General features: G+C 40.8%; 1 protein-coding gene across 5 annotated transcripts in view; it reads left to right on the top strand.

Annotated features, from left to right (window-relative positions):
* Positions 1-22,659, top strand: part of IRF2 (interferon regulatory factor 2) — an 80,601-nt gene that overhangs the window by 2,420 nt on the left and 55,522 nt on the right. The gene's annotated exons all lie outside the window — the stretch shown is intronic.

The following is a 22,659-nucleotide window of genomic DNA, read 5'->3' as shown; positions in this document are numbered from 1 at the left end:
TTTTGGAGAGGGAAAGGATGGAAATAGAAACCTAAAAAATCCTGGAAAAACTTGTCTTTTTTAAGGAAACTTCCGCAGATGGAATGTTTAGGACTTAATATGGCATTTCTAAGGGGTAATTTTGGAACATTGATTGATTGAGGTGGCAAAGTCCGGAATTTCACTGTAATTAGTGAATGATTATAATTTATAACTTAGCCTGTTGTGTAAGAAGTTAGATTTTGGCCTCTAGATCCCAGAGTTCTTGTCTGTTATGATTTGTAGCTGCTTCTTAATATTAAACATTTACATATTTCATTCTCAATGAGTTGTCTCTTTTTCTGCTGACCTTCAAAAGTTAGAGATAATTCCACATATTTCAGACCCACCTGTAAAAATGTCATCATAATCAAAAGTAAGGGTTTGTAGTTAAATTGGAAGCAAATTATGGCAAATGGTTGTCCTCAAGTACTGAAAACTCTATGAACTGTGGCCGCACTTTTCTCTTTCTCTGCTTTCTGAAGTTCTTTATTAGGCACATATTCAATATACCAAAGCTAGTTAAAGATGTTTAAACTTAGTAGTGAAAAATTTGAAACTTTGGTTGTTTTACATGTGATGTGCATCGATTTTCCCATGTTGCCAAGGAAAGTGTACTTTTATTCTTAGTATCATTGAGTATAAGCTGTAGTTTTCAGAGCATTTTCACACAATTTCCTTTTGATAGAGAACAGACCACTGAACTCTAAATGGGGTATCTGGGACATGGTTGCATTACATGCTTTATACCAAAAAGGTCTTGAAGCAGACAAGGGACTTTATTTATTCATTTCATAAATATTACTAGAACATTCACTATGCCCCAGACACAGTGCTGGGCTCTGAGGGTTCAACTGGGAACAGGAGGACAACTTCTCTACCCTCTGGGGAGATAGTGCATTCTAGTTGTTGAGCTGACAGTACACAACTGAAAAATAAGTTCAGTAGCTGCCTAGTGAGGTTAGTTCTATGGAAGGTGATAATAATACTTAACTGTGTATCTGATAGGGTTGCTTTTGGGAACAAATGAGATACTGTATGTGAAAGACGGTTGCATAAATTACAGCAATCTACCAATGTTTGAGACATTAACTTTCAGAATTCTGTCAGATTATTAATTTAAAAAAGCCAGGGAGTCATGACGGTGGATTAAACACTGACTTTGTCATATGGAATTTTCAGCAAGAAAGGATTTTACTTCTTCTGAGAGTATATAGATAATGCAAAGGAATTAAACACAGAATAACTAGTTTATGTAAAGCATCAACGTATTTAACAATGAAATATTATATTGTCAGTGAATTTTTTTTTCCTGTTAGAAGAAAAGTTAGATGGTATCCGTGGAGACCAAATGATATGGAAATAACAATGATTAGACCCATGTCTTTTCCCTCTTTATATCAGGAAAAAATCTTCCTAAGCTCACTGTGCTTTAGTTTGGATTTTCATCATCATTGCTTCTGACTCTTCAATTCATTATGTGTTATTACAGGTAGGCCTTTAACTGGTTTTGCTATTTTTTTTATAACATCTTTAAAAGGACTCAGTTAACTTGCATTTATTGAATGCTTATTGTATACTGAACACTTTATATGTGAAAATAACATGTGATAACATATGTGAAAATAAATATAATAGTATATATTTATAATGTATAACAAAAATACATAAAGTAGTATATAAAAATAATATAAATTGCTATGAAATGTCAGTTATTATTGATAATAAAGTCAGTTCTTCTTTTCATCTGTATGGGACACTGTGTTCCTTCCCATCCAGGGGTAAGAGGTCAGGGCTCTCTGCCCTGTTTGCCCCATTTGTGCCCTACTTTTGGCCTGAGTGTGAGCAATATTTGGTGTGTAATGTCTGCCCAGGGTTGAGGAATGGCCCTCGTGCAGGGGGTAGCTGGTGGGAATGGGAGTAAGGAGGTTTGATAAAAATCTTTCTTTTTAAACAAAGAATGATAAATTGTCTTTAGGGTCCAGATTTAAACCTGAAGCCAATATTTTCTATAAGATACCAAGGGAAATACACAGGCAGGAAATCAAGACCAGAGACTCAGATGCTGAGTTGTAACCTGTCCCAAGGACCCTGCCCGGCCTCTGGCGGTGGAGGGGGCATGTGTGCAGCAGGCCCATAGTCGCTAGCATTTTACTTTCAAAGATCCCTTTAAAATGTTTTTCCCCCTCACCGGATCTGAAATTACCCCAGGATCCCTCACTCCTGACAGTAACTTTGAGTTCTGCTGGGGATCCAGGGACCCCAGGGTATGAACCATTGTAGTAACCCAGGCAATTATTTTGTTAAATGAACACAAACATTGTGCCCTTATTTTGTTTATTTATTAAATATTTGTTGACAGTGAGCCATGTACAGGCTCTGTGTAGTGGAAGGTGCATGAACTCAAGAGTCCAGAGGCCTGGAGTTGACTTTCAGTCTTTTATTAACTCTTCAATCGCTTCCCCCTTGTGAACTTTAGTTTTTACATCTGTAAAATGGGGCTGCATAGTTCTTTTATCTTTGGGGGATGGGACTTATGTGTGTATCAAAATCACCTAGGGGGAGTGGGCTTTTGGAAACCACACAGGAACCTTCAGATTTGAGAGCCCCTTCCCCTCCTTGCCCCTCCCACCCTAAGATCCCCTCACCCCCATGGTAGGCCTCTGATATTCACCAGAATGTCCTGGGTCTCTATCCCTCAGGTGTGTGGGCCAGAGCAAAAGGTGGAGAACCACTGAAGGGAGGATCTCTTCCCAGGGCCAAATCGTTTTATTTTTTCACTGGCTCAGAGGCCACGCTATGCAGGAAAGCAAGGAGATGGAACCTGTTATCCACATTGTAGACAGTGCCTTGAATAGGGAATCTGTGGCCACTCTCTATTGGCTCTGCCCATGTTGACCTGGCTTGTCATACAAAAATGGTATTGGTGTTATGATTGTGATACTTTGAATTTTCCATTCTGAAGAGACAAGAAAGACATTGTCTTATGGTATGTCTCTTTGTCTAGGAAGGCCATAAAAAGTTATGGGTTTGTTTTCTGTTTATTTCTGTTTTGGATTATAGTCCTTTTTCTCAGTTTAGCATTCAGCTTCGATAAGCAAGGAAAAACTAGAGTCAAGCAAAAAATGTCTCCAAATGTCTCTTGCCCCATGTACATGCCTTGTAGTCTCCATTTTTATGAGAAACAGAAGGCTGTATGGTGCTTTCTGATGATGGATTTTAAGCATTTTTATCTCAAGGGCAAGACCAATTTAGTTCAACAAAATACTTAATTTAGGATTTTGTGTGATAAAATCCTGTCCAGTTTTCATTAAACAAATACTTTTGAGAGTTAACTACTTGCTGTGTAATTTCCATAAATAATTTCTTTTCAGGCGTATTTAGCAATCTGTTGCTATCTGTGTAACAGCGTTTGATACTTGCACACCTAATGCGATCAAAGGAAAGGTGACTTTTCGATTTCGTTTGTTTTTATTGAGCTTGTGAATATCAGGTTTTTTGTAGGATACAAAGAAATATTTTATAGATGGACTATACCATCCTGGCCCCATAAGCTTAGAATCCTACTTACTTTCCCATTTCATGAGGTTGACATTTTGAGTGAGAAGGAACCACATACAAATTGCTTTATTTCAAGTAATATCTAACGTGTTATTTTGGAAGAGAGCTTTTTTGGTTCCCCTTACCCTAGAATTATTGAAGATGATGAGAAGAATGATGGTGGTGAGAAGACAGTGTCCTAACACCCAGATAGGGTGTTGGTGGGTGTGTGGAGTGGTGGATAGGAGTGGGGGGCATTGGAAGGTGACCGTTGGGGGATGAGGTGATGAAAAAAGAGAATAAGGTAGAGAGTAGAATAGGGCCTCCGGCATTCCTGAGTGGGAGAGAGAGAAGAGGGAGTCAGGTAGGTCCATTTTCTGTCTTGCCACAAAAGTCATTGAAGGTGTTTCAGAGGTGGTGGGAACAAGTTGGTGGTTAATTGAGAGTAATTCAAGGACAAGTTGAAATGCTGGAGGACCCTCCACTTCTGACTTTGGACTTAGGCCTTTTTATCCTAGGGAAGAATAAAGTCTGACGAGAAAGCTTTTCTGCATCAGCTGACTTTAGACAAGTAAACAGGAGCTTGTGAGTGGTTATCCATGGGGCATGGTTGAAGCACCTTAGAGGGGGTAGTGTTGGAGCTGGAGAGGATAGCGGAATGGGTACCCCCACATGAGGCCTCAGACTCAATCCAAAATGGCCCTTGGAGGCAACCAGGAGCCCCTAAAGGAAGATACATGTCGATGAAATTGATCAGAAATACTGTCTTGGCTGTCTTAGGCCCTCCTCACTTCCCCCATGCTGGTTGTCCTTCCTGCTGTTTTATTTTTGTCAGGTTGTAGGAGGTAAATAGGGAATCAGGAAAATGGAATAGGCCAATACTGCGTTTCTCTAAAGAGTGGGGGGCACAGGTTAAGATTGAATTATGAATGCCGTAACTGGGTCACTGATTTTGAAGGTGAGCACTCCATATCGTAGTTGGGATTGTACCTTGAAATAGACTTTCTGGAATTCAATTCCATGTTATATATTTAAAGTCTTAAAAATGTTCAACTCTCTGTTCCAGTAATTCCACTTCTAGGAACCTATTTCAAGAACCTACTTCACGTGAAGTGACCAGAGACGGGGCAAATATTTATGTACTAGGATGTTTATTGAATTAGCTTTTGTTATAGTGAAAACTTGGAAACAACCTAAATACCCAACAACAGGAACACATTTAAAAGAATTATGGCACATCCAGACAATGAGTATAGATAGCTTATAAAATTCATGTTTTTGCATTTAATGATGGGAAAATGTTTGTGATATATGTTGAGTGGAGAAAAAGAGGATATTCAGTTGTGACCCTAATTTTATTTTGAAAATGTGTGTGTGTGTTTGTATATATATCATGTAAAAAACAAACGTGAAAGAAAACATTGGATGGTGGGATTGTAGGTGTTTGGCTTTTTTTCCCCCTGTTGAAACACTTGTATTTTCCAAATTTAATACAACAGCACAATTACTTTTATAACCAGAAAAAATATTCTCGAGACAACTCTAAAGTGTCCTTTCTGACCTCACCTCTTGTAAATATAAGATTAGGAAAAGTAAATTGGATGTTGCTGAGGAGGATGTTGTGCATGGACTTGGCCATTCGTGAGTTCTTTCTCCCTTGATGTATGGAGCCAGGCTCAGAGATGCCATTGTCCCCATTCAGCTCTTACCTCTTGAAGACACTTAGATTGATGGCTCCTTGGTGAGGCTGGGACGTGCTGTTTTGTCAAGAACTGTGGACGGTTTGAGATGTTACCCCACTTCGCAGATATGTCCTTGATGTATGTGAATACTGAGAAACACAAGACACTGAGTAGGAGAAAAGTTCATTATTGACCTTTATAACCAGGTCAACAGCCAGACTGATGTTCAGTGTTGGTCCCCCAAACCTAGACCCTCAGGCAATGCCATGAGAGTTGATGGACCATGGATGTGGATTGCGCTCTGCAGATGATGGTCAGAGCAACCATCCCTTTCCTCTCCCAAAGGAGAGAGAGAGAAAAGAAACACCTTTGCTCCTTCGAGACAGGATGGGAACGACCCAGGGTTCTCATCCTAACCTTTTGGAATGTAAGGGTTTTACAACCTAGAGGTGTCCCTAAGGTCTGGGCCTCATCGCTTTTGAAATGTGCGTGCTTAGAGAGAGAGGTCTTCCTGCCACCCAGGGAACTTAACCTAGGGACCTAGTCCAGGCTGCAACCATTTGGCCCGCTTGAGGAGATAAGAGAAATTTAATTATCTTTTTGGATCAGAGCAATTAATTTAGACAAATGGCTGCAGATCCAGTTCTTGTGGTATGTGAGGAGTAAAGTGTTTCTAGGGGAAGTTAATGCAAACATTCCCTACCTTTACATCATATAGATTCTCTATCTTTCTGTGGTATAGATTCCTGTGTCTTGGTGGCTCAGGTGTTTCATAGGAGCACTGGGGAATTCAGGGAGGTTTTATTTTCCCCATACACCAACCGTTACAGGTCCCCTGTTGGAAAATGACTTAGTATGACTCAATCAGAGTGTGACTTCTGACTTTGCACAACAGAAGAAGCGTCCATATCCCTGATTTGTGTCTGAAAAAATTTTAGAATAGTTTTGATCCCTTGATAGCTACTAGAGACATTTTTGGATTGTTATGAAACTAGGGTTGGCTGCAACCATTAGAAGTTCAGAGGCAGAATGCCAAAGCACAGCCAAAAAAAAATATTGATTAGGGCAACACGATCCAATACAAATATAGGGTGAGCCACATGTATAATTTTTAATTTTCTAGTAGCCATGTTAGAAAAATAAAAAGAAGTCGGTGAAATTAATTTTAATAATATTTTTTAACCCAGTATGTCCAAAATATTATCATTTCAACATGCAGTTAATATAAAAATATTAATGAGATCATTTACATTCTTTTTTTCATATGGAATCTTCAAAATCCTGTGTGTCTTTTACACCTGCGGCACATCTTAATTCAGCCTGGTCACATTCAAGTGCACAATAGCCACATGTGGCTGGTGGCTGCCTATTAGATGGTGCAGGATTAGGAAATGAAGCTAGGTGTGAAGAGAAATGTGGGGAAAAGTTGTAGTACAGGGACTAAACCTAAAAGGACCGAAGGAAAGCAGAGTTAGAGTGGTCTTTTTGGTTATAACTGTATGCATCTCCCTGTGCCTCCTCCCACAAACCTTAGCTGATCTCTTCAGCCTAGAATACAGTCATGTGTCACTTAACAACAGGGATACATTCTGAGAAATGCGTCGTTAGGCGATTTTGTCATTGTGCAAACATCATAGCATGTACTTATACAAACCTAGATGGTATAGCCTACTACATGTCTAGGCTCTATGGTACTCATCTTATGGGACCACCATCATATATGCGGTCTGTCATTGACAAAAAACATCGTTATCTGGTGCATGACCGTAATAAATTCTCTGAATTTCTTCAGAAGCAACACACTGTGTGCCATTCCTATGGGCGATTAATCACAAACATCTTAAGTCTTTTCTAGCCTCTTGAACTGTTGTGAAAATCGTTGATTCCTTGGATTTTTCCATTAGTAACACCTACAAGGCAAGTTATTTGAGAGCTAGGATCGTGTTGTATTTCTTTGCATTCCCCACCAGTACTTGATCCGCAGTAAGAACTAGATAAATATTTGTTGATTTGATTTTCAGCCCTAAAGCAAAGGTTAGCTCAGAAGGCTGAATTCCAGCTTGAGATGGATGGCGCGAATCTACTTTGTGTTAGAAACCTAGTAGTATATGTATTAAGCACATAAACGTTGGGATTTGTCACTTTGCATTAGGATTTGTCACTTTGTTAGGGGTTCAACATTCAGAAGGTGAAAAATTGTTTGGTTTTCTCCTTTGTATTTAGGTCTTTAAAGAAATCTTGTCAGTCCATTCCTTTGACATTTAAGTTCCAGTGGTGATACTAACTACCTTCCTGTACATATAAATAAGCTATATTTGCTCACAAGGCAGAGATACACTTTTGGGAACTGCTACTTTCTTGGTGGGTTAGTTATTAACAATAACTTTGTTATTAACAAACACTCAGCTGGTAACATACATGCAGTGAAATTCTTTTGAAACCAAGTGCGGTATTTTACTGTTACCTTTATTTGTTCTCTTGGACTGTAATTGTTGGGTTGAAGCAACAGACTTATCCACAGAGCCAACGCAATTTATTTTTACTGAAGCCTACCTAAGAACTGCTTAGGTAGCTTTTCTCTGCAAGATTAAATATGACCTTCACTGAATCATGTTAGCAGGGCTAGCAGTTAGAAAAATAAAGACTAAACCAAACCTTCAGCAAAGAAATTCCCAGCTGCTCAGTGGGTCAGAGCTTTCCTGATTGCTTTCTTCCAATGAAAACACTGTAGATTAGTTTTAAGTGAATTCTAGTAGGTTTGGGGCTTTGCAACTGACAGAAGAACAGGAAAGTATAATCTCACTTTAAAATAGTAATCCTGAAGGTAAATCTTTATTGACTCTTTTCAGAGATGTTGGGATTTTGTTTGTATGGGAAAACTTAACTCATGTGCACTGTTTAGCTGACCTTTAAAGTTAAGGTCCTTAGGGTAGAATGGGACAGAGAAGTCAGATGTGAGGCTGGGCATGTAGGATGTTCTAGGTACTCCCAGGGACCGACACAGATGTTCTGCTCCCCTTTCTTCTCTCCATTATAGAATGAAAGTGGAAACTTGGGGAGCCTGGAAGGGAGGCCCCAGTAGGGAATGTAGGTGAACTGCTATGTTTGGGTGTGGTCATCCTGGTGATTTGTGAAGTCAGGGTGAATTTAAAATATTATAGGGGAGGATTTGCATCTCTTACAGGTGCCTTTAACACATTAAGGCTTTTATTTTGTTTTTCTTCAAAGTCAAGTTGCGGTTTGGGAGATGGGGTAGAGAAGGGCACTCAACTGAAGAAATGGACAATTTTGATCATTCAGTCCAGTCATTCATTTATTTAATGAGTATGTACTCAGTGCTAACTATATGCAGAGGGAGGAATAAAAAAGTAAAAATGTAATCATCTTCGATTTGAGTTAGCGAGATAGATCCACATTCTCTACTAGGGCCTTCCTCGCAGGCTCCCCAAGTTTCCACTTTCATTCTCTAATGGTTCTGCTCTCTAAGGGAGCAGAACCATCTGTGTCGGCCCTTGGGAGTACCCAGAGTTCCCCACATCCCTAGTGCATCCTCTTGGGGCATGATGACCTGCATTCCTACTAGTTAGGCGCCTAATTCATACAGCTAGATAAAACAGAATCAAGCCATTGGCCAACTAAGACCACAGTTCCAGAAGTGATTTTAGATATCTGTGAATCCCTTCTAGAGTTCTCCCATGGGCCACATGGGGTTGTCCCAGATTGTAGGGGAAGCAACAGTGCTAAAATGACAAATTTTGGGCCAAGTGTATACATTTTATTTTCTGAAAGACTGATTCTTAATAAATCATGTAATAGGCATCAAACAACACATTGTTTTGTGGTTATTGCTGTTTTTCTACAATTCTTCCACATTTGGTTTGGCATGTAGAATTCAGTTGTCTTGTGTCTTTTGTCATTCTGGGATGCCGATGTGGGTAAGTCCTGATGGTTATCTCCACTTTCTGCTTCCCTTCCCCTCAGGGTGGACTGTAGCAGTGCCCCTAATAAATGTGACTGCTCTGAATCCTTCCCTGGAGGGTGATGTTGGGAGAATCTGGCCCTTTCCATGTCCCGGAGAGGCTTTCTCTTCACATGGCTTGAGATGACATCGCCAGGAAGGGGAAATTGGCCCTTACTTAATTTTGAAAATCCATCATTTTCTTGTGTGTATGTGCGTGTGTGCGTGTGTGCGTGTGTGTGTGTGTGTGTGTGTGTGTTTGGCCAGTAAATACTTCAAGTTGCCTAGAATTAAAGAATAATTATCGTCTGTGACAGGACTGAAAGAAACAGTGGCAGCAAGTAGTGAATTCATAAATGCATGTCTAGTCATCTTTTTTTTATTATGGGAAAGTTACATAACATAAAATTTACCATTATAGTCAGTCATCTTCAAGTATATAATCCAGTGGCATTAAGTTGGCATTAAGTACATTTACAATGCTGTGCAACCATCACCACTATCCAACTCCAGAACTTTTTCATCATCTCAAACAGAAACTCCGTACCCATTAAACAGTAACCCTGCTTCTCTCAGCCTGGGCCACCACCGTTCTACTTCCTGCCTCTATGAATTTGACTCCTGTAGGTATCTCATATAAGTAAACCATACAATATTTGTCCTTTTGTGTCTGGCTTATTTCACTTAGAATGTTTTCCAGGTTCATCCGTGTTGTAGTGTGTATCAGAACTTCATTCCTTTTTAAGACAGAATAATATTCCCACTTTTTTTAATCCATTCATCTGTTGATGAGCTCTTGCATTGTTATTACCATTTGGCTAGTGTGAATAATGCTTCTGTTAACATTGGTGTAAAAGTATCTGTTTGAGTCCCTACTTTCAATTCTTTCAATCCAGTAGATCATATGGTAAGTCTATGTTTAACATTTTGAGGAACCACCAAACTGTTTTCCACAATGGCTGCACCATTTTACCTGCCCACCAGTAATGCACATGGTTCCGATTTCTCCATATCCTCACCAAAATTTGTTCTTTTCTTTTCTTTTGATAATAGCTATCCTAATTGGTGTGAAGTGGTATCTCATTGTGGTTTTGATTGGCATTTCCCTAATGGCTAGTGATGTTGAGCATCTTTTCATGTGCCTCGTGTGTATCTTCTTGGGAGAAATGTCTGTTCCAGTCCTTTGCCTGTTTTTGAATGGGTTATTTACTTTTTTTGCTGTTGAGTTGTAGGATTTAGTCATTCTTTTTGTGGGTTCCAAAATGACCTACTAGTATGATCTGAAAACTAATAAGGATTCTCCCTCATACAGTATGTGTAGCAGGCGGCATGAGACCATTTAAAAATTTTTGAGATGTTGTAAAGCAATAAAGCACCTATTGAGGAATTAAATGATACTGAATGAAGTGAACCGGAGTGGATTGGTAAATGGGGAATCAGATAAAAGTACTTAACTTTCTCATAAAATACTAGAATTGGAAATTTGCTTAGAGATTATAGTATGCCCCTTCATTTTTTTTAGCTGGACAAATCAGGTGACCTGCCAGGGTCTTGCAGCCAGACTAAGTACTCAGTGTGTTTTGTTGAACTCTGTAGTAAAAAATTATTTTTTTTCTGTTGTATTTTGAATCCTAAAATTTCTAATGAGCGGAAAAAGCAGTGCTTGAGTATGGTAGTGAATTAACTGCAGCAGCTGCTCAGGTGGTACCTTCAGTACTTGGGGTCTGTGAAAAAGACCATAGGGTTCATCCTTTTTTTTGGTTTTAGGATAAAAGTGAGCAAAAGCAGCCTCAGAATAACATTTAGGGGCATGGGAATTTAAACATAATGCATTCAATAATGGTTTAATACTGCTAGTTGAGTAGATGAAAAAAGGTTTATTGCTGTAATAACAGATCTGTTAAGTAAAGAGAATAAAACCACCTGTGTATTTACTGTGAATTATGGATAGAACGAGAAACCATTTATTTATATTATTATTTATTTATAATATTTATATTATTAATTATTATTATTTAAATAATAATAATTATTATTTATATTATTATTTATGTATTTTTATATATTTTTATATTATATATTTTTATGTTTATTATAAGAGCTATAGTTGATGAAAAATTCGGTAAAATATCACAGCTTTACAGTAGATTTGTTGTTGGTTTACTTTTATAGTCTGCTCAAATTTTTCGTTTCACTCACTCCTTTTGAGAAGTTGGTCTTTATTGAATAATACAGTCTGGCAAGCTAACATATGGATTGTAACCAAGAGTGCATTGTAAATAATTGGGAAGAAGATACATAATGTCTGTGTTTGACATAAGGCAGAGTGGTAAGAGGAGTTGCAAAAATTTGTATTTCCTTCAGGCTTGGGGCCAAGGCTAAAAAAAAGTGCTTAAAATTAGCCTCCAGTGCTATGAAAACAAATATAATAATGATGAAATTAAGTTGAAGACTCTTTGCTACAAACAAATATTTTAAATAAAACTCTCAGAAGAGTTAACTCCTTCAACAGACATTTTTGAACTGCTGTGTGTGAAGCCCTGTGCTGTGGAGATGTAGTTGAAAATTTCACGTTCTTGAAGAGCTCATCATTAAGTTAGACAGGCAGGTAAACAACCCTCCATACTAACAAAAAGAACGAAATGTGTGCTTCATAGGAGCACAACCAGCAGAAGGCTAGGGCAGAGAAGGGGAAGGAGCTGTGTCTTTGACGGGAGAAATTGGAGTGTGCTTCACTGCCGACTTCCCACTGGCCATGAGGAGGAAGGCAGTGTCAGCTGGTGGCAAATGAGTAAGCAGGGCGTCTTTGGTTGAAAGAGCAGTGAGAGCAAAGACATCAAGAGTCGAAAAGTCTCTACGCCCTTGGTGCACAGAGGGTTCTCCGGTGTGGTGGGAACAGACAGATCAAGGGAGTGTCAGGGTCATTCCTGGTGGCCACAGCGACCTCAGGGCACGTGTTTCTGTTTCCCAGTAAGGAAAGGCTTTTGTTCTGAGGAAAGGGCAAGCTTTTTGGGTGGCATATTATTGAGGACTTGGAACCTTTTTCCCCCTTACGTTTAGAAAATATAGATAATGACTCTTAGCAGCTGGGTGTGGCAGAGCTGTGCGCCTGGCACGTTTCAGAGGAGATATAGGGGGTATGCATTCGTCATTCACAGACACGATGGGCATTGCAGAACGGCCCGGATTGCGCTTTTGATAATAACCAGGCCTGCCTTTGAGGTGCTCCCCACGTTTCTAGGAGGAAGTGATGCACAGGTACAAAAATATTTTTTTGTACTCTCTTTTGTTTGTTTTGATTTGGTTTATAGAGTGAAGTGATTATGAACAGGTTTATAATACTCAAGTGAGAGGAGATAGAGACGTCATCTTTAATACAGATGAGAAACCCAGTTAGAGAGCCAAGAGAGTGAGTGGCAAGGTGCCCGGAAGCAACACCTGAGCACAGCACAAGTTCTTAGGGCAGGGTGTCCTACCGCCTTAAAGAGTGATTGGGACCTCGGTGTCACCTCAGCAGTGAGATGGGCCATTGGCATAGGAGGCTCCTCCCTCCCAGGCATAAGGCGCCGTTGGCCATGTTCTTTTGAGTGATGCCCATGGAAGAACATGGAAGGGCAGGTTCTTGGAGCCCTAACGGTGGAGCCTAAACTACAGAGACTCAGGAAGCCCAGAGGAAGACAGTCGTCCAGTAGTCTTCCTTATCTGTGGGGGATACCTTCCAAGGCCCCGAGTGGATGTCTGAAACTGCGGACAGTACCGAACTCTATGTATACTATGTTTTTTCCTAACTAATGGGCTAACGGGGATGTAGGGTATACAGCGTGGATATGCTGGACAAAGAGAAGATTCAGGTCCCTAGTGGGACTGAGGGGATGGCATGAGATTTCATCACGCTACTAGGAATGGTGGGCAAATTAAAACTTATGAATTGTTTATTTCAGGAATTTTCCATTTAATATTTTCAGACCCCAGTTGTCCTTGGGTAACTGAAACCCCAAAAGCAAAACCGGGAATAAAGGGGAGGAGCAGTGTATTGTCTGCACCATGTTAAGGCTTCCTTCCATCTGCATCCCCAAAACATGGCTGAGGTGAAAATGGCGCCACCATCAGGCGTGGAGGCCATCTCGGCTCGGTTGACTGGCTGCAGTGATAGCACTGAATAGGTATTTGCTGGGCTCTTCACTTCCTTGTAGGGATGAGGTCTGAAGGTCTTATTCAAAAGCCCTAGATATTTCTGTTATATTTCCATTGTATTTCCACGTTCTACATCTGTTATCAATGACTGCCTTCTTGACCTGATTGTAAATTTTGGAGTGCAGTTATTTGTTCCTCACAGGGCTCAGCAAAATGACTTACATATACTCAGTTCTCAATGAATGTTGGTTGAATTAAATTATAATGATTGACCTCGTTCTCCTTTTGTTATTTCCTGTCCAGACAACAGACCCATCCATAGCACCTTAGAGCTAACAGGGCTCGTGCGCTGTTTTCCCGTATGGAATGTGACCAGACAGCAGGTGGAAAGCCCGTTGGCCCTGTCAGTATGTTTCCGGGGGTATTGGGGGTTTCCCCTCGCCAGTCCACAGGGACTCTGGTTAAGGTGCAAGGACGAATGGCTCTCTGTTAACCAGCCAGCCTTAGGCAAGCCTTCCAGCTGTTTCTCCACCACAACCACCCATGTTCCCTGGGGCACAGCTTCTCCATGTTACTAATATTAACACGCCATCCACACTCCCTCCCTCTTGCCTTTGTTGTTATTCTTCCTTTTGTTTGGAATGTTTTCCTTCTCTTCCACCTGAAAGTCTCTTACTTTTCCAGGCCCAGTTCAGATGTCCCCTCATCTCTGAAGCCTTCCAGAGTTCTTTCTTCTGGGCTTTTACATAATATAATAAAACTCCCCCAAAATGCCTTCCAAAAGATTCACCTATGTAAAATGCAGGGTCACCTTACTGTGAGGCTAATGAAATGATGGGGGTGAGCCTGATGCAGAGAATGAACCAAGAACCCATGTGTCGAATGCCCAGTTCACCTGTCATGGGAGGTGTTATATATGAAGTGTGTCATCAAGTGTTTTATCATCCTCAGTTTGTTTCTCTAGTATCACCTTCAGGACAAGAAGCCTTGTTTTAGAGTTGGTCGTTTGTGTGCCTGCTTCCCTCATTGCAGTGTAAACTTTCTGAGGACGGAAATCATATCCTCATCATCTTTGTATCCCCTGCAGAGTAATGCTTGGCACATAGTGCTTTTCACAGTACTTGGCTCAATAAGATTTTTTGAGTGAAATGTAGAATAATGTAATTTAAAAATTTGTTAACATACTTAGCTCTATTCACCTGGAAAATGTCATGAAAATAGTAAAATTATTATTTTTTTAGATCACATGCTTTTTTTTTTTTCCCTTGCTTATCACTTGTTCATAATAAGTTTTATCCATCACAACGTATAGTTCATATCATCTGCCTTTTCCGTCCCACCCCCTCCCCTCAGTGGGTTCTCCAGGAGGGATTCATCCACTTTCTTATCAATAAATAATTACTATATATAATTATGTGCAAAGTACTGTGTTTGATATTTTGGGAGGTTTAAAGATGAATAAGATGAGTTTCCTGCTCACAAGGACTTTACACAGAGATATGCCTGTTTACAAGCACATGAAGCTGTGAGCTTTGCTTGTGTTAGAAGATGGAAGAAATCGGTGGGATGAGAAGTCAGAAAGGTGAGTTTTGGTGGCTAGGAGTCCAGATTTTATTCAGTGGGCATTGTGGAGCCTCTGAAGGATTTTGAGCAAGGTGATGTCATGTTGCATCAAGATGTTTAGGAAGGTTAAGCTGCCCAGCACTGTGCAGGGTGGAGACTGCTAATATTCCAGGAGATGGACTCTGGGTACCCTCCTGCTCCTTGTGAGAGAATCTGCCTCTGTCCACTCTGCTATTGGGTGGAATACTGGCTCTACTATTTGAAATTTCATTGGGGAAGTCTTAGGGGAGATCAAAGCAATCATCTCATACTTTTCCTCCTAATATAAACTTCCCTTGATCTATTTCTTTTTCACAGTAGCTCTGCCAAGTTGCTATTAACATCTCTGTTTATAGATGAGGAAACTATAGATGAGGAAACTAAGATTTGGAGAAGTTATAGGTTGAGTGGTGAAGTTCGAATCCAGGTGTACTTGACACCAAACCTGAGCTCTCTCCAGCATATTCTGCTTCAACAAGGTGAGAGAAGGTCCTGGAAGGGATTGGCAGAAGGGGGAAATGGTGACAATACAGTCAAATCCAACTTCCAGGTACCATTTGGAACTTGTTTAGTGGCAGTAAGTATCTTGTAAAAATATTTGAAGACCATTCTACAGCTTGCAGAGGAGAGATGCATTCTTGCTTCAGAGGTATTCCTAAACTTAGAGTGGGTAGCAATTTTGGCTCTCTTTTCCAGTTAGAATCATTTGTAATCACGTTGTCATATCGCAGGAATAGAAAAAAACTTGTGAAAACCGTAGTGTGTAAGTTTATAGTTTGGGTATTGGATCTCGGCCTGATTTGAACATAAAGAGTTGAATTGGGTGGCTCTATAATGATAATAATAATGGGTAACCTTTATTGAGAGCTTACTAGCAGAGGGGACAACTTAAAGGAAATCCCAAAATGAGAAATGGCAGCAAGGAGGCTGTCAAGGATACCCTGGTGGATATGGTGTGAGGGAGGGAATCATTTATTTTCATCCAGGGGAAAAGATAGACAGTACCCTTCAAGGTCAACCTTTCACAGAGCAAATTATTTTCAGGCAACTGTCTTTTGGGAAGACATTAGTTTTCAACATAGTCTGCCAGTAATGGATTTGAAATTAGATGGCAGCAAACAACTTAGCTGAATTTTTATGCAAATAGGTTTTCTTAGAATGTCCCAGTATTCTGGCTGTTCTAAGAATCTCTGTTTTTTGACTTTTCAAACTTAAGTACTGAAAGCATTGCCATCTCCTCTTTCCTCACGTCCCCTTGTCTTTTCTATATTCCCGGTGGGACAAAACACACCCATTGTAAGTCTGTAGAATGTGAAAAGCAAGTGGAAGGTATGCATTGACTTGCCTGATATAAACAACTCAGATAATTCAGGTCCTGCCTGTTTCCTGCCAGGCTCCTCCTCCCCAAGCTAGTGTGTGCGTCTCATGTATCCACTTTGTTGTCCACACTTTTCTCACATGCACCCTCTTATTTAACTTTTCCTGTACCTTCCCGGCGTCCTGGAGGACGAAGATGTCTTTTCCGGGTTTTCGTACTGCTGACTTGGATGGATGGCTCCAGGGACACCAGCCTATTCATGGAAAGAGGGACAGTCTTAAATGAACTCTTCACTTAACTCCCAAAAGGAGAAGCTATGCCTTTCAGAGTGCTTTACCTCTCCTGTTCTGCAGAGGCAGTGCTCAGAGGACATGCTGATTAAGGGAAACATAGGGTCGCTTCTTTTCCCATTTTCCATATGGAAAGAAGGTTTGAACGTGCAGTATGAGCCTGAGTCCATATGCTTTGAAATCTGTCCATGAGTCTTGCCTTGCTGAATTGCAGAATCTGATGCCATCTAGGTTCTGGAGTCTGGGGCCAAACACACCCAGTGGTCCCAGCATGATTTCAAATTTATGAAATATTTTTAAAAGTCAGTCTACCCTTTTAGATCCTTATTGCCTTCTATGAATTCTATTAGAAAACTCTTTTAAAAGGTGATGGATTAAAAGAATGCTTTTAGTTTTTCATAATTTAGATGTTTCTAGAAAGTAATTTATCTGTGCAACTTCACATAGCTTCCTCATCTTATTTTTTTACAAGAAAGAATATTACATTTATATCTGCAACAGATTTAATGATTACTGTAGAATTTTTTTTTCTTTTAGAAAACATGTTTCCCACATGATTAAATTCCTTGGGAAACATTCCTAGAGGTGACATGGCTGGGTCAAAGGATGTCACTTAAAATTTTTGATATCTATTGCCAAGCTGCTGTGTGGAAATTTTGTACCTATTTATACTCCAACTTATAGTACATGTGAGATGTAAAGCACTATTCAGGAAGTTTTAATATTTCCTCATCTAATCCTTGCAAAGCTCCATGAGAACAGAGAGGGTCAGTAACCTGCCCAAGGTCACACAGCTAATAAGTAATAGAGCTGGAATTTGGAAGCAGGCATCTCAGCCAGACTCCATAGTCCCACACTGTTGCCTTTCCTGCTCTGTTACTTCCGTAGCAGCTAGTATGAGAAAATTAACAAGGGCATGCTGTGATGAGACTCCCATTTCCTTCTGTGAGTCCCTGGGTATGGATATGATCTCTTCTTTAACCCTCATTCTTGATGCATCAGATAGGACAGATGCAGAAGGATTTTCCTGAGGCAAAACCTCTGATCTTTACATTCTTTATGAAACTGTATAATTCGGAAAGTGTTCTTTAAGAAAGAAGCAGCAGTCACTTTGGGGAGCCGGCCCCTGTCCTCAATTCTCCTTGCTTCCTGTTTTGCTGGCTGCAGGCTAAGAAAGGCAGGAGACTGTTAAATCCTTTAGCCTCATAACCCTTCTTCAAGTGTTGGGACCCATGCCTGCCTGTTAAGGATGCCTGTTGTTGCCAACATCACTGAGGGGAGATGTCAAACAGAGGTGTGAAGGTTTTACAAAGTTTGCCTTAGTTAGGGTCTTCAGGTTGTAAACCCATGCTTATGTTTGCTGCTGGATCTGGTGAGATAGATCACACACACCCACACACACAGTGTTTTCTTCACACACACACACACACACACACACACACACACACAGTGTTTTCTTCAATGCAGCCCTGGGGTCATGCAGGGTCAAAAGACTTCCTCTTTTAGGAAAAGCCCCAGACAGCTCACTTATCTTCTCATTTGTCCTTGTTTGTGGGTAATTGGTATTCTTAATTGCCCCTCTCTCAGAACAAAGACCGAACAAAACAGAAAGTGCTGGGAAATGCCACAACAACACTGGCTCTGCATTTTCTTTGTTTTTTTTTTTTGTGAGGAAGATCAGCCCTGAGCTAACATCCATGCCAATCCTCCTCTTTTTGCTGAGGAAGACCAGCTCTGAGCTAACATCTATTGCCAATCCTCCTCCTTTTTTTTTTTTTAACCCCCAAACCCCCAGTAGATAGTTGTATGTCACAGCTGCACATTCTTCTAGTTGCTGTATGTGGGACATGGCCTCAGCATGGCGGGAGATGCGGTGCGTTGGTGCGTGCCCGGGATAGGAACCGGGGCCACCAGTAGCTGAGTGCGTGCACTTAACCGCTGAGCCACGGGCCGGCCCCAGGCTCTGCATTTTCTCTCTGATCTGTAGGCCTGGGGGGACTCGAACGCTTGTGTTCCTGAAACGTTCTTGACATGAGGAAGTAACTGTCTGAGCTAGTGTGGTGTCCAAGTAAAGCTCGGGAAAGACACCTGTTCTCTAGTGTTTAGGTTTGAGGACCCAAAGGGCACGTGAATACTGTCCACTCAGGGCTGAAGCCTATTTTTGGATGCGTGGTTCTCATGATAATGGGGCTCAGTGATGGAGAATCAGCTTTGGCATGGGCTAAGCCACAACTTTCTCTTCTTAAAAATGGAGATAATAGTAGTACCTACCTCATAGGGTTAGTGTGAGGGTTAAATGAGATAATGTCTATAAAGCATAGAGTTTAAGACCAGGATCATCAGTGTGGTCTGTGGACCACGTCAGGTGGTCTATGAATAGTCATTGCCATCATCATCCCTAGCACCATCATTGTCTCCTGAGGAATCAGGAGAGCATTTTTCTGGAGGCAAGTTTTGACTTTTTTATGCGTATATTTATATTCAAGTCAGTGCATGGAAATGGAAACGCTGGTGTATGTGTCTTGGCCGTCAGAGTAGGAAGGTCTCTGGGGGCTCCTTCACCTTGACTGTCTTTAGCTTTAGTCTGTTTTCTTTCTTCACACTGCCAGGAGGAAGTACTTGCCCAAGGATCTCTGAACTGAATTTCTAGCCCAGCCCCACAGAACCTGAACAGTTCGATGTATATTATACTTCTCACATTGCAATGATATATCTGCCCTTTCATTCAAAAAAATTTTTTTTTTTTTTTTTTTTTTTTGTGAGGGAGGTCAGCCCTGAGCTAACATCCGTGCTAATCCTCCTCCTTTTGCTGAGGAAGACCGGCTCTGAGCTAACATCTATTGCCAATCTTCCTCCTTTTTTTCTTCCCCCAAAGCCCCAGTAGACAGTTGCAATGTCATAGTTGCACATCCTTCTAGTTGCTGTATGTGGGACGCGGCCTCAGCATGGCCAGAGAAGCGGTACGTCAGTGCGCACCTGGGATCCGAACCGGGCCGCCAGCAGCGGAGCGCACACTTAACTGCTAAGCCACCAGGCCGGCCCCATTCAAAATTATTTTACGTGATAAAAAAATGGAGGCGGTAAACTTTCCAGACAATTCCTTGCATAAATTTGCATTGTGCCACTATATATATTTGGTCTTTTTGTTTCACCCGATGGTTTCCACAGAGCAGTAGGGCTTATATTAAATAGGCGAGTGGCCCATGTACCCATTTCAATGGATGATGCAGTTCTCACTCATCCTGCATAAACAATAATAAACAAACAAATAAATAAGCTTGATTTAACTTGATACTCATAAAAGTATTCTTTGTAATAAATTTAATTTTTGAAATCAAATATTTAAAATGTTATTGGAGAAAGAACAATGTCATTGTAAAAGAACCCTAAGGAGGATATTTTAAAGAAGTTTTGAATCTTAAAAATTTTCTTATTTTATAAATACATGTTTTATGTATTAGATTGGTAAAATGAAACATGTATACAATATAAACACATATACATATTGTTAGGTAGACCTAATGTAAAGGCAATAAGAATTTTTTTTTTTTTTTGTGAGGAAGATCAGCCCTGAGCTAACATCCATGCTAATCCTCCTCTTTTTGCTGAGGAAGACTGGCTCTGAGCTAACATCTATTGCCAATCCTCCTCCTTTTTTTCCCCAAAGCCCCAGTAGATAGTTGTATGTCATAGTTGCACATCCTTCTAGTTGCTGTAAGTGGGACGGGGCCTCAGCATGGCCAGAGAAGCGGTGCGTGGGTGTGCGCCGGGATCTGAACCTGGGCCGCCAGCAGCAGAGCGCGCGCACTTAACCGCCAAGCCACGGGGCCGGCCCCGGCAATAAGAATTTTTAAGTGGCTACTTAAGATTTCAAATTTTATAAAAATATTCAGCAAAAGTATTTCCCACTTTTTAATATGCAAAAGCAGTTTGCATTAAACTTTTTCGTTTCAGGGCTAAAAATGTGCTGTTATTCACTAATTTAAGCACAGTACATGCCAGATTAATTTATAATGTTAGGACAATTTAAGGAAGAAGATGCTGATTTCCTTGTATAACGTGGGAACAATAATATATTCCAAGGATAGAAATAACTTGAAATTAATTACAGATCCAAAATCCCTTATTTCCAATCCAAAAAGCTCTGAAAATTGGAAGTTTTTATCATGACTCATTTGGCTGTAAAGTCTGCCCTGCATTGGCATGAAGCTGTTCATAGCTTTTACTAATCCCAGTCAGTGTGAGTGTTCCTGTTTTACTGCAGAAATATTACTGTATTGGATTAAGGAGTTCTGCTCTAGATATTGCTGGGGGTGTTATGTTCTGTATGGTGTAGGCACCCTGTTATTTCTCTAAAATCCAAAACCTGCTGAATTCTGAAACATATCTGGTCCAAAGATTTGGAATAAAAGAGCAACTATCTCCTACAGCCAGAACACTCCCACATCCTGGGTTTTCCAGGGACAGTCCCTCTTCTGTTCAGAGGCAAGGTATAATTATTAATAAAGCCTCATTCACACTCAAAAGTGTTCCATTTTGGGCACTAAATGATACGATCACCATACTGACCATCTATGAGTTCTTGGTAATGGACAACGCAGTGCTGATGGGCGTCAATAAGTTTCTAGTAAGTTCTCACATATACAGCTTTGAAATAAACAAGATTCCAGATTATATCTTGAAACCCTGAAATAATTTAAAGCATTGTCGATAAGAAATAATTTTTGAAATGTATACCCCACTGCTTTCTTAGAATGCCCCACAGCATTTATATATACCTTTTTTTAAAATTGGCAAATCATCATTTTCCTCATCGTAATTGCTTGTGTATCAGCCCTCTTTTACTAGGCTGCAAGCCTCCTCTCTCTTACCCCTTTGACTATCATTGATGCCCTGCATACATGGTCCGTTCATAGTTTCTTTATTAAGCATCAGCCTTGGCCATACTAGGCCCTGGGAACAGAGTGGTGAACACACAGAATTGGTCTTGGCCTCATGGAGATTCTCGTCAAGTGGGGCAGACAGATTCAGGGGCCTGGTCTGGCCTGGGGAGACTAAGGCGGCTGGCTGAGGAAGTGATTTTGAAGCTAAGACCTGAAGAATGTTAGAGTTAACGGGGGTGAAAGAGGTCATTCTTGAGACAAAGGAACAACAGGTGCAGAGGCCTTGGGGCAGGCCCACTGGCTGGAGTAAGGGCAGGGAGGGACATGGAACCTGAGCCAGCGCATGTGACAACAATGGGCTTTAGGCAGATCATATTTGTGCTTTTAGCAGAGTATTGTGGCTGCAGGCAGATAACAGATTGGGGCTGGGGGTGGGGAGAGCAGTCAGAATGGCCGCTTGATACAGGCTTTGCTGAAGGAACGAATTGTTCCTGATCCGTGGGTTTCGCTTTCTCTTCTTCCGTGTTAGAGTTATTCTCTTGGAGGATAGTAGATATGTGCTCTGCTTGTTCTTCCGGGGCCATAGTCGTTACTGAAATCTTCAGCCAAGTTGGAGCAAGCAGAACTGAAGGTTATTCAGGCTTCCGAATTCTACAAGTTGAAGAAAAGTTGTAAATGAGAAACAAAAAGCAAAACCCTTACTCATGGTGGGTCTGTTTTGAGCCAAGTGCTTGAAAGGCTGTGGGAGTAGGAACTATTGTCATGAAAGAAAATGAAACTATGCCGGGAATGCCAGCTTTGGGGGCTCTGGTGACAACTTGGAGCTGGCCTGAAACGTCCCACAGAGAATACCGTGGTGTGGGGCCTCTGAAGGCTGAATATCTAAAAAATGTCATGAGTGGCAGCCCAGGGAGGGGTGCTTCTGACTTCTTTCCTTTGCTGCCAACTTGACCTATGAGGTGAGGCCGTGTCACTTGGAAACCAACCTTGTGTTTTAAAATTTAAATAACTTCAATTAAATATTAGTACAGAAGTTTGTCTGGAGGTGAATCTTTGATGCTTAAATCTGAGAGCCTTCTCCAAAATATGCAGGCGAGCTTTTTGGTAGGCTCACTTTTAGTTTTCTACACAACCTGCAATTTAAATGAATTATGGACCATCCCTCCTCAGCATCCCCAGGAAGTGAGCTGCGAGGCTCCTTGTTCAGATAATTGTTGCTTGATTACTCTGCCCC

This window comes from Diceros bicornis, chromosome 29 (assembly GCF_020826845.1).
Source record: "Diceros bicornis minor isolate mBicDic1 chromosome 29, mDicBic1.mat.cur, whole genome shotgun sequence".
In the NCBI taxonomy this organism is placed as follows: Eukaryota; Metazoa; Chordata; class Mammalia; order Perissodactyla; family Rhinocerotidae; genus Diceros; species Diceros bicornis.
This window is presented reverse-complemented; position numbering and strand designations above follow the sequence as displayed.